We start from the raw sequence: 12,253 nt of genomic DNA on the forward strand, positions 1-12,253 counted from the left end.
CAGAAACTGGAAACTGGCGCTAAAATTTTGTTATTTTATTCCATTGAATGTCCCATGCAAATGCAATGTTCTACCACTGCTGATTTTAAAGGTTGTCGCAGACGTCTCTGGGCTGAAATATCGTGGCAGAATGTTGATGGGATCCGGCTGCAAATGCGAAAATTACTGGAAGAAGAAATCCGCCGGGAAAATTTAAGAAGTCACACTATAATAATTGTGAAAATTTGCGTAGGAAGTTTTGTTTATTCACTGATGACTAGATTTGGGCGGATCGTCCATAATCGAATCAACCGTGTACAAAAATCTTGCGTTACAACTAGGCGTCAATTACCGGCCACAAAACATGTCATTGTGGCACTATAGAATGTAGCGCCAGCATATGAACATCGCCGTAAGTCAAAACGTAAACTGTTGCGAGTTTTGTGGCCGGTAATGGCCGTCCAGTTGTAACGCAACGCTTACGCACATGGATGATTCGATTATACACGAGCCGTCCCGAACTAGATGTCAGCGAGTAAACAGAACTTGCTACGTAACTTAAGACGGTTCCTTTAGCAATTACTGTAATCACATGAAAGTCTCTGACCTATTCAACCCCATCGTGCTGGAGGTACAGGTATGCCTGTCAAATTGCGATACGTTGAACCACGGAGAGAACAGAACTATTTCCACTGCTACTGCTACACCCGGTAGTCTGTACCTGTGCTGGAATTATTTTCCGTCTTTCGTTTTCCATTTAGGGATGGGCGGATGGTGTGCTGGGAGACAGTGTGTCGGTGAGTTTCCGTAGCAGCTTAGGTACGTCTGGTCCCGGTCGCAGCGCCAGGTATACGCTCGCTGAACAAGCCAACTTCGGAACATGAGCTGTCCGGATTTTGTGAGTGAGGCTGGCTGTCTCCGGGAAGAACATCGCCTCTGTTGCAGTTCTCTGAGCTTCTCTGTGGAACGCTCATGCTGGCCAAACACATCCGTGACGAATCGCGCAGCTCTTCTGTGAATCATTCTAATCTCCGTCCCGTTAACCCAACGTAGTAAAACTCACAGATCGCTGAGTAATACTCCATAGCCGAACAAAAGTTCCTGTGAGCGACCCCTTCCGTGTGTGAAGTTCGCTTCCTGACTGTTCAGACTCTGGCATCCGACCTTCCCCACTTCTACATTTCTCTTATTTTTTCCACGTTACGTGACTCTAGACAGACAGACTTTGGTCCCTGAAGGTTGTGGCTCATCGCCGATCAAATAATCTCAAACGATACCAGATCTAAGAGCGTGTAGGCATTCGTAGCTGAATCCAATTCCAATACAGTCCTTGTGGTTGCGTGCCCGCATCACATGCCTTGAAACTACCAACGTTCCGACTGCTACTGTCGGCATCAGGGCGATGTGAAGATAAGGTCATAATCACCGTCGCCTTTTCGTCTGTTTACGAGCATTATTTTACATCCGTTTATGTTGAGGACCAGCACCGGTCGTGTGTAAGTGTCTGAGACACGATACTAACGCCATTGCCTGTGAAGGCGTCACAGGGCAACAGGCGCTGCCCGTTACGACACTTGTGTATAGCCTGTACCGTGAACAGCAGCTTCGGTCGAGTCGCATATCTGTTCAAATATTTCGTAAGGCAGGTATTACACTATCATATTTCTTTTCCAAAGTTGATAGGTCAATTCTTTATGTCAGAGAAAGTCGATGGTGTAATACGGAACTTCGTCAAATCTCGCCTGTCGTTAAATAAATATGATCAAATCTAGGGCCTCGCCGTACATTTGATCATAAAAGTCGTTCGTCTTCTGTTCACTGCAATGTGAGATGTAACCGCTTGGAGCGCTGGCGTCGCTACAGCTGTTTGACGTCTCTGCAGTGTGTTTGTAAACTCGGCTTTAAAGTTGATGCGTTCCTTCGACTTTTTTTTTTTAATAAACTTGGTTCCACTAGTGTGGTGGTTCGGAGGGTGGCGGGGGATGAAGAAAGGGCACAGTGCATGTTATATTGTGTTGACGGGCAGGTGGAATATGCTGCATGCAACATATGTCCACAATCACACCCACAGCCATCTACTTCTCCATCTGGAAACATCCAGGCAGCTTTTCAGGAAGCCGGAATAGAGGATGTGGTCACACACTAAAATAAAAAAAATTCTCTCCTAGCTTTTCATCCTCCTCTGTCTGTTTTTGAACTCTGGATGCCACAAGTTAAAAAGACCATCTGTTTGTACTTTTTATTAATTTTGTAGTTGTTGGAACACTAATTCCATTCATTAAATTATTCAAAATTATATATAGTCCTTATTGCCCATATAGTGTACTAAACATTTATATACCTTTAGAGGTTTCCTCCTCAGCGCTTTATAAATCGCTTCACACGTTTCTGGAATCATTTTGGTTAATTTGCAATGTGATACTCGAGTGCTGTGTTGTAAACAAAAGTGGCTCTCTCCGGTATAAAAAAAATCACAGTGTCATAGTTTGCCTGTCTTCTGCAGGTACACCATTTCTCAAGAGAGTATTCTGTTTTGTAATATGAGAAACCACTTTACTTAGTAAATACTGAAATACACTCCCATCCATTCGTCAGTAATTTATATATGAGACTTTACGTCCTCCACTTGCAGCTCTCTTAACAAATTTTGCTGAATGCTTTTATTATCTCGACGTAATACCTATGGCATCAACCAAGTACGGTTCATTTTATTCCACATACACACACGCGGTGCAATTGTGGTACTAGCAACTGCAGCGCATAATAAGTTATCCGCCATCTTGAAATTTGGCTAAAAATATGACTGCAGTGTAAAACCTCTTATTAGCACCTCGTCGAAAATCTTTGTTAAAGAAATTTGAGGAATATTTTATCGTATTCCTTTGTCAAAGAAATACGATGGTGTAATACCGGCCTAAGTAAACACACTACTGGACATTAAAATTGCTGCACCACGAAGATGACGTGCTACAGACGCGAAATTTAACAGACAGGAAGAAGATGCTGTGATATGCAAATGATTAGCTTTTCAGAGCATTCACACAAGGTTGGCGCCGGTGGCGACACCTACAACGTGCTGACATAAGGAAAGTTTCCAACCAATTTCTCATACACAAACAGCAGTTGACCGGCGTTGCCTGGTAAAACGTTGTTGTGACGACTCGTGTGAGGAGGAGAAATGCGTACCACCACGTTTCCGACTTTGATAAAGGTCGTATTGTAATCTATCGCGATTGCTGTTTATCGTATCGCGACACTGCTGCCTGCGTTGGTCGAGATCCAATGACTGTTAGCAGAATATGGAATCGGTAGTTCCAGGAGGGTAATACGGAACGCCGTACTGGATCCCAACGGCCTCTTATCACTAGCAGTCGAGATGACAGGCATCTTATCCACATGGCTGTAACGGATCGTTCAGTCACGTCTCGATCTTTGAGTCAACAGATGGGGACGTTTGCAAGACAACAACCATCTGCACGAACAGTTCGACGACGTTTGCAGCAGCATGGACTATCAGCTCGGAGACCATGGCTGCGGTTACCCTTGACGCTGCATCACAGACAGGAGCGCCTGCGATGGTGTGCTCAACGAAGAACCTGGGTGCACGAATGGCAAAACGTCATTTTTTCGGATGAATCCAGGTTCTGTTTACAGCATCATTATGGTCGCATCCGTTTTTGGCGACATCGCGGTGAATGCACATTGGCAGCGTGTATTCGTCATCGCCATACTGGCGTATCACCCGGCGTGATGGTATGGGGTGCCATTGGTTACAAGTCTCGGTCACCTCTTGTTCGCATTGACGGCACTTTGAACAGTGGACGTTACATTTCAGATGTGTTACTACCCGTGGCTCTACCCTTCATTCGATCCCTGCGAAACCCTACGTTTCAGCAGGATAATGCACGACCGCATGTTGCAGGTCCTGTACGGGCCTCTCTGGATACAGAAAATGTTCGACTGCTGTCATGGCCAGCACATTGTCCATATCTCTCACCAATTGGAAACGCCTGGTCAACGGTGGCCGAGCAACTGGCTCGTCACAATACGCCAGTCAGTACTCTTGATGAACTGTGGTATCGTGTTGAAGCTGCGTCGGCAGCTGTACCTGTACACGCCATCCAAGCTTTGAGTGAATGCCCAGGCGTATCAAGGCCGTTATTACGGCCAGAGGTGGTTGTTGTGGATACTGATATCTCAGGATCCATGCACGCAAATTGCGTGAAAATGGTATCACATGTGAGTTCTAGTATATTATATTTGTCCAATGAATACCCGTTTATCATCTGTATTTCTTCTTGGTGTAGCAATTTTAATGGCCAGTAGTGTATTTAGTTCACAAGGGCGCAGAGCACCAACTAGACCTCAAATCTCTGCTGTCTCGTGGACGATCTTTGTTTCAGACAATCGGTTGCGCCTCTGGAAACCACCGCGATTTCAGTACCGGAGCTGTGAAGTAACGGAGCTGTTCCGCAGCGGGTAACCAGCATGAGTGTGCGCGGCGACTTTCGCCCGGCAGAGCTGGCCAGGACTGTGCAGCGCTTTTCCCTGCTGACAGCGGACAGGACACGCCCTCGTGCTGCGGCCGTGCGTCACCCGTGGAGCCCCACACGCAACACCACCGCCGCCGGCTGCAACGTGGTACCGGGACTGCCCGTGGGCGGGATACGACTCGTCTATACGGAACGGGATACCTCGCTTTACCGTCACCAGTAAGAGGCAGCACTTTTAAACGCATTACACACAGAGGAAGCCGTCCCAGTCAGTCACTGCTCTGGTCCATTTAGAGAAAAGCTCGGGTTCCTGAGGGCGACACACCTGAGGTACGGATCGCTGTGTCATCTTTGTTTACTAGGCCCATTCAGGAGGTCGGTGGTTCAACTACCCGTAAATAGGCTTTCGCTCCCTGTATTTTATCCCTGCTCACCTGAGAATTTGGAAGGGAGTACGCCAGTCAACATTGTCAAAAGCTTGTAAGACATCGTGGTCTCCTGACCTTCATTGCTTACATGTTCTGCCCTCACAATCATGTTCCGCACATGAAGACGCTTCATTCGAACCCAACCTCGATAAGATAAAGTCAGTGTTGTATAAATTCATGTAAACGATATGCAATTGACAAGTGAGCGCACCGTGGTTGAAATACTCGAGGCTGACGTGCACACATACATTCCAGACACGACGGTCACAGAGGCTTTTAGTTCGGGAGAGAGGCCGCACAGCGGGACACCAGGCCCTTCAGAGGACGACCCAGCCCATGTCGGCTGGTGACCGCCCATAGCAGACTGTGGGCCCGAGTGGAAAGTGGGGAACAACGCCGTGTTCGGCTTAAAAGCAAATTCCGCTACATTGTCTGGGAGTGGCCAGCCTACGCATTCTTTACACACAGCACGCAGTTTCAGAGATTTTGACAGGGAGACAGCAAACGCCACATACCCCTTCACGTCTGGCGTGGAGAGGGGCCATTCCGTTGTCGCTCTTGGAGCGAGAACACGTAACGAGAGCGTGCTCGCTCATACACGTACTTGAAAGAGTGAGGAACAAGTCTCTCCTCAGTACTTCACTGGGAGAGCACCTCTGTCGAGAGCGAATCAAAGGGTGACTCTATATTGAGTCCTTGCAATTAAGCGTTGTTCACCGTGTTGGCCGACACACTTACGGTGCGGTGTGAACGGACAGAGTTGTAGTTAAACGCCTGCGAGTGAATTTTGAGTGGCATCGCGGTGGACTGGTTATCTGACCGGTGTACCACGCCAATAGTTAGACTAGGGGCGAATAGGAATCCTTGACTTCATCAAGGCATAGGGAGAGTTTGATTGGCGAAGGTCAATCCAGATAGAACGAGAGTTATCTTATTTGTCAGCAGTGAGCGGCGCAGACAGCAGTCATCGCAGCTTACGGTATTGTGCGCTACAGCTATTGTGAGCCCCATATTTCCTCCACAACAGTAAACTTCACTTCATTTCACATGCGACAGCCTCGACCGTACCCAGCAACATTCTAAAGGATAATTATTCAAGTTGAGTAGGCGTGCCTCTCAGCCATTCTGCCAAGTTATCTACCATATTAAACTTTGTGTAGAAATTTCATTAGCGAATCCTATCCTTGAAAGGTAACTTCACATTCCGAAAAGAACCAGGATATAACTTGTTCAATTCATAATTAAAAGTGCCATTGTGATTTCGCAGAATTTTTGCAAAATAAATAATAACTTTCGTTAGTTCCATGTTTTTCTTACACTAACTAGCACTACTCCAGTACCCAAGTATCCCACTAGTTACGTAAGAAATTTTGTGAATTCTTGTGTCATTTCCTTACAGCGGACGACTCCAGAAGATATTTATTGCTGAAAGTTTTTCAGACATTTTTCTTTAGAACGTTAGGAGCGTCTGTCTGACTTCTGTATTAGTGTGGGGGTGGAATTTGCATATTGCAGGAGCCACAGGGTAAAGGGTACATAACAGATTAATCCGTTGCGCAGAATAACAGAATAACAGATCAACCCCACACACCACAGAAGCTTTCTCTAAGTCTACAATTGCTAGAAACTTAGGTTTGGCTTTCCATAACCTATCTTCTAACATAAGTCACAGAGTCAGTACTGCCTCGCGGAATCCAAACTGATCTTCCCTGAGGTCGGCTTCTACCAGTTTTTCGATTCGTCTGTGAAGAATTCGTATTAGTATTTTGCAACTGTGTATTATATTGCACTGTATTGTATGTTAACCGGGGACCTAGAAACGACGGAGAGGCTCCGTCCCCGCCGCAGCCACAGTGGTCCACAACCGCACGACGACTGCCGCAGTCCACTTCACCCCTCCGCCGCCCCACACAGAACCCAGGGTTATTGTCCGGTTGGATAAATAGCCGTCACTATTTAAGTTCCAACCCTCGTATATTTGGGGAGAAGGGGAGGGGGGTGAGGAAAAAGTAAGAATGCGTGGCCACCTCTTCCAGAACCGAACCCTGTACTAATTAACGCCTGGCGGATATGCAACTGTTTCACAAACTGAACGCAGCAGAACAGAGTCTGCTTTAGGTAGATTCACGCCCCCCCCCCCCCTCCTCTCTCTCTCTCTCTCTCTCTCTCTCTCTCTCTCTCTCTCTCTCTCTCTCTCTCTCTCTCTCTCACACACACACACACACACACACACACACACACACACACACACACACACACACACAGAGAGAGAGAGAGAGAGAGAGAGAGAGAGAGAGAGGGAGGGTTTTTGTTTCTTTTTTGACTAGTCACTTAAGCCTTGTGTGTTTTAAGACTGAAACTGACATTGATCCTTGAACTACAAGTTGATGATGGCAGTACCTGAAACGACGATATAAACACAGAAAAGTATTAATCGATCTAGACGACGTTACTCCACAAAATACATGTCGGCAACTTTGTAAGTGCATCATGAGGTGGTGCGTTAAGAGAAATGGCGTCTCCACAGGGAAAAAAGAAGCTGTGCTCATGTTGCATATGGTTCACTAAGAAACCTAGAATTCAAGTGTGGAGCAATTTCAGAGGCTTCTTCGTGATGGAAGGTGTCCGTGTTACGTGTTTCTACCCACAGATGAAGAGCTGGGACAGACATACAATGTATGCGAATGCGGGCTTGCTTGGCAAATTTTACTAATGGAAACGTATCGGGTTATCGGTAGATTGGTAGTGTCGTAACGAAGCAAGGTTTCCCAGAGTTTTCTACTGCAGGTGAGGATAATTGACTGTGATGATGATATTGACGAGTTAGTGAGCCCTTTGCCTCAGGAGAACGGACAGTGCGCCAGTGTTCCTGCCGGCGAGAGCTGCTGGTGAGTTAGTTGCTAGCCTGCTCGCTGCCGCCGCCTACCTTGGCAGCCAGTTGTGTGGGTCAGTCCGGGCAGGCGCTGCACCTCGGCTCCATCTGGCGGCTGCGACCCTCCCACAGTGTGGCGCGCCACTCTTCAGGCCGGTCTGCGAAAAAGGAAACAGTTCGTCAGACGAGCCACAGGTACGCCACGTCCGTGCAAAGCTACGGCTCAGAAATTAGAAATTGCAGTTCGAGTACAGACCTCCAACCATCGCGTCAGTTCAATCCGTCTCTTACGAGCGACATGACCAGTCGTCACACAGCAATCTATGTTTGACAGGTGTCTTTTTCCACACATTCACTGGTGACCATATGAGGTGATTGATGTACTTATGACATGGTTTAAGAAGAAAGATAACAATTGCATAAATATAAAATTTAAAAACTAACATAAACAAGATATCTGTTAAAATTGGCACCTCAGTACAGGGAAAGGTACTAAACAATACTAAACAATTTCTTAAGCCTTCTTAGCGCTTGCCTTGTTCCTTTTCCGCTAACACATTCCGTTATTGCTGTTGCAGCATCAGTGATATGACCTTCGTGGTCACACTGAAGAGCCAAGGAAATTGGTACACCTGCCTAATATCGTCTAGGGCCCACGCCAGCACGCAGAAGTGCCCCAACACGACGTGCCATGGACGTGACTAATGTCTCACGCCATGAATCCTGCAGGACTGTTCATAAATCCGCAACAGTACGAGGGGTTGGATATCTCTTCTGAACAGCATGTTGCAAGGCGTCCCAGATATGTTCGATAATGTTCATGTCTGGGGAGTTTTGTGGCCAGCGGAAGTGCTTAAACGCAGATGAGTGTTCCTGGAGCCACTCTGTAGCAATTATGGACGTGTGGGGTGTCGCATTGTCCTGCTGGAACTGCCCAAGTCCCTCGGATGCACAGTGGACATGAATGGATGCAGCTAATCAGACAGGATGCTCACGTACGTGTCACCTGTCAGAGTCTTATCTAGGCTTGTCACGGGTCCCATAGCACTACAATTGCACACGCCACACACCATTACGGAGCCTCCAGCAGCTTGAACACTCCCCTGTTGACATGCCGGATCCATGGATTCATGATGTTGCCTCCATACCCGTACACTTCCATCCGCTCGATACATTTTGAAACGAGAGTCGTCCGACCAGGCAACAGGATTCTGGTCATCAACAGACCAATGCCGGTGCTGACGGGCCCAAGCGAGGCGTGAAGCTCTGTGTCGTGCAGCCATCAAGGGTACACGAGTGGGCCTTCGGCCCAGCCGTTGACATCTGCAGCAATTTGCAGAACGTTTACACTTCTGTCACGTTGAACGATTCTCTTCAGTCGTCTTTGGTCCCGTTCTTGCAGTATCTTTTTCCGGCCGTAGCGATGTTGGAGATTAGATATTTTGCAGGGTTCCTGATATTCATGGTACACTCGTGAAATGGTCGTACAGGAAAATCCCCACTTCATCGCTACCTCGGAGATGCTGTGTCCCATCGCGCGTACGCCGACCGTAACACCACGTTCAAACTGACGTAAATCTTCAGAACCTGGCATTGTGGCAGCAGTGACCGATCTAACAACTGTGCCAGACACTTTTTGTCTCATATAGGCGTTGCCGACTGCAGCGCTGTATTCTGCCTGTTTATGTATCTCTGTATTTCAATATGCATGCCTATACCAGTTTCTTTGGCGCTTCAGGGTATTATAGCAGTTATTTTGTTCTGTTGCTCTCAGTTCTCGTGATCAGTAGGCTGTTCATCAGGGAAATTTGATTTTGACGGTGCATGGTGATTTTTAACTCGTCTAGATAACATCGGAAGCTGCACCACGCTATTAGTGGATGATGATGTCCGATACAAACAAGTCACAACGACAGCAACTTTCAGTGAAATCCAAAAAGAGGATCTACACAGGGATTGGTTGTTCATCCTCAACATAAATTTACCACATTGTACATAAATAGACGGAAACAGCCTTATCGTTTTCCAACAGTATTGCACGACTGTCACTGGAAACAGTGATGTCCATTAAATATCTGCGTCTGTATGTAGGCAGTAATGTAACGTGGAAGACCCATATAAAAGTGTAAGAACGCCAGATGGTTAGGTTACATTCTTTGCGAGAATACTAAGTATGTGTAATCCTCCCATGGAGGGATTATCTTCCAGAACTGTCGTGCGATCGAAACAGTAGTATTAGTAATTGGTCACCAGATAGGGCGGATACAAGAAACAGAAGAGCGCCAAAGAAGAGCAGCGCGTTTTGTCACGGGTTCGTTCAGCAGCCGCGAATGCGTCACGAAGACGCCGATTAACCTCCAGAGGCAGGCGCCACAAGAGAGGCGCCGTGCGTCACGGAGTGTTTTATTGTCGAAGTTCCGAGAGCGCACGTCGCTTAAAGATTGGATCAATATACTGAATCCTCCTACATGTGTGTCACGAAAACACGATGCGGTTAAAACCTAGAGACATTCGAGCTCACACAGATGCTTAGCAGGAGTCGTTGCTCCTGCGCCCCTTCCGTGTACAGAACAGGACAGGAGGAAGAAAGAGCGGTACGGAATGCCCCCCGCCACACACCGCACAGTACAGATGGGAGTGTAGTACCACCGGGTACACGAAATATCAAGTCCTGAGTGGTTATGACGTTGCGAAGCCGTTTGCGGCAGAGAACGTAAGCCGCCCGTCCCATCCAGCCCCAAGTGTCCGCTTGTCCAGGCGTCAGAGAGATGACTCAACACACGGCACCACATCACGGCTACAGCGCTCTGTGCAGGTGCGGCGTGGGAGGGGCGGAAGGCAGCCGGGTGCGCATAAAATGCCTCGCGACTTGTCTAACATCTGTGTAAAGCATACCTGCTGAATGACACATCACGCGTGTTTCATTAGTCACTCTTCCGACTGGCTTAAACGCTGTCCACCTTAGACAATCTTGAGCTAATATTTCACCTCTGCGTCACTACTCCACCCTATACATTCTCTATTCGCATATTCTGGCATCTGTCAGTCTCCACTGCTTTTTCCCGACTACTGCCCCTACCAGCGCCAGTTGTTGCGGTACGCAAGTCCGACTATCCCGTCCCTCCTTGAATTGCCTATCCACAGACTTCTTTCCTCAGCTATTCTCTTTTTTTTTCGCGCACGCGCACACGCTCGCGTCCTCTCTCTCTCTCTCTCTCTCTCTCTCTCTCTCTCTCTCTGTGTGTGTGTGTGTGTGTGTGTGTGTGTGTGTGTGTGTGTGTGTGTGTGTGTGCGTGTGTGCAGTCTTTTTCTGATAACTTCCTTTTCTTCGACCATTCTTTGTAATGTTGCTTCGTATAAACAATTGTTTCACTTGTTCCAGTACTTCCACGTACAGTTTTGATGTTAAGCAAGTAGTTACCGTCCTATTACACTTCGTGACCTTCGTCTTTACCCGTAAACCATATTCTGTGCTAAGTATACTGTGCCCATTGCTTACTGCAGCTATCTTGTCTACCATACATCCAGTCGGAAGGGCCATATCGTCCTCAAACATTATAATTGCTATCTGTCACCGTCGCAATTTTATTTTAATTTGCGAACATTTTTTTCGCTAACTTCGTAACTGCTTCGACGTTGAACAATAGCGCTAACAGCTGTGACCACCGTACCGTACACCAAGTCCTGCCTGTCTTGACCGATCAGAACACACCGGCAGACAAAGCCGCACATCGTTACTTGACTGTGAACGGCCACCTCTTCATCAGAGACCAGAGGACCCGCCATAGGCCTGACGTGTGACAGGCGCCAGCACAGCATTCAAGTTTGCCTCGTAGGTGACGCTCGGCAACAGAATCGAGCCCGGTGACAGGGATGCAGGTACAGAGCAAAATGGCTCTGAGCACTATGGGACTCAACTGCTGTGGTCATAAGTCTCCTAGAACTTAGAACTACTTAAACCTAACTAACCTAAGGACAGCACACAACACCCAGCCATCACGAGGCAGAGAAAATCCCTGACCCCGCCGGGAATCGAACCCGGGAACCCGGGCGTGGGAAGCAAGAACGCTACCGCACGATTTTGACAGGGAGACAGCAAACGCCATATACCCCTTCACGTCTGGCGTGGAGAGGGGCCATTCCGTTGTCGCTCTTGGAGCGAGAACACGTAACGAGAGCGTGCTCGCTCATACACGTACTTGAAAGAGCGAGGAACAAGTCTCTCCTCAGTACTTCACTGGGAGAGCACCTCTGTCGAGAGCGAATCAAAGGGTGACTCTATATTGAGTCCTTGCAATTAAGCGTTGTTCACCATGTTGGCCGACACACTTATGGTGCGGTGTGAATGGACAGAGTTATAGTTAAACGCCTGCGAACGAATTTTGAGTGGCATCGCGGTGGACTGGTTATCTGACCGGTGTACCACTCCAATAGTTAGACTAGGAGCGAATAGGAATCCTTGACTTCATCAAGGCATAGGG

At 47.6% G+C, this 12,253-nt stretch overlaps 1 long non-coding RNA gene across 1 annotated transcript in view; it reads right to left on the reverse strand.

Moving 5' to 3' along the window:
• The window catches only part of LOC126175149 (uncharacterized), a 408,165-nt gene that overhangs the window by 81,968 nt on the left and 313,944 nt on the right, over nucleotides 1-12,253 (reverse strand). The window contains exon 3 of the long non-coding RNA XR_007535532.1: nucleotides 7,827-7,930. This is a non-coding gene — a long non-coding RNA (uncharacterized LOC126175149). The remainder of the gene's footprint in view (nucleotides 1-7,826; nucleotides 7,931-12,253) is intronic.

This window comes from Schistocerca cancellata, chromosome 3, assembly GCF_023864275.1.
Source record: "Schistocerca cancellata isolate TAMUIC-IGC-003103 chromosome 3, iqSchCanc2.1, whole genome shotgun sequence".
Taxonomy (NCBI): Eukaryota; Metazoa; Arthropoda; class Insecta; order Orthoptera; family Acrididae; genus Schistocerca; species Schistocerca cancellata.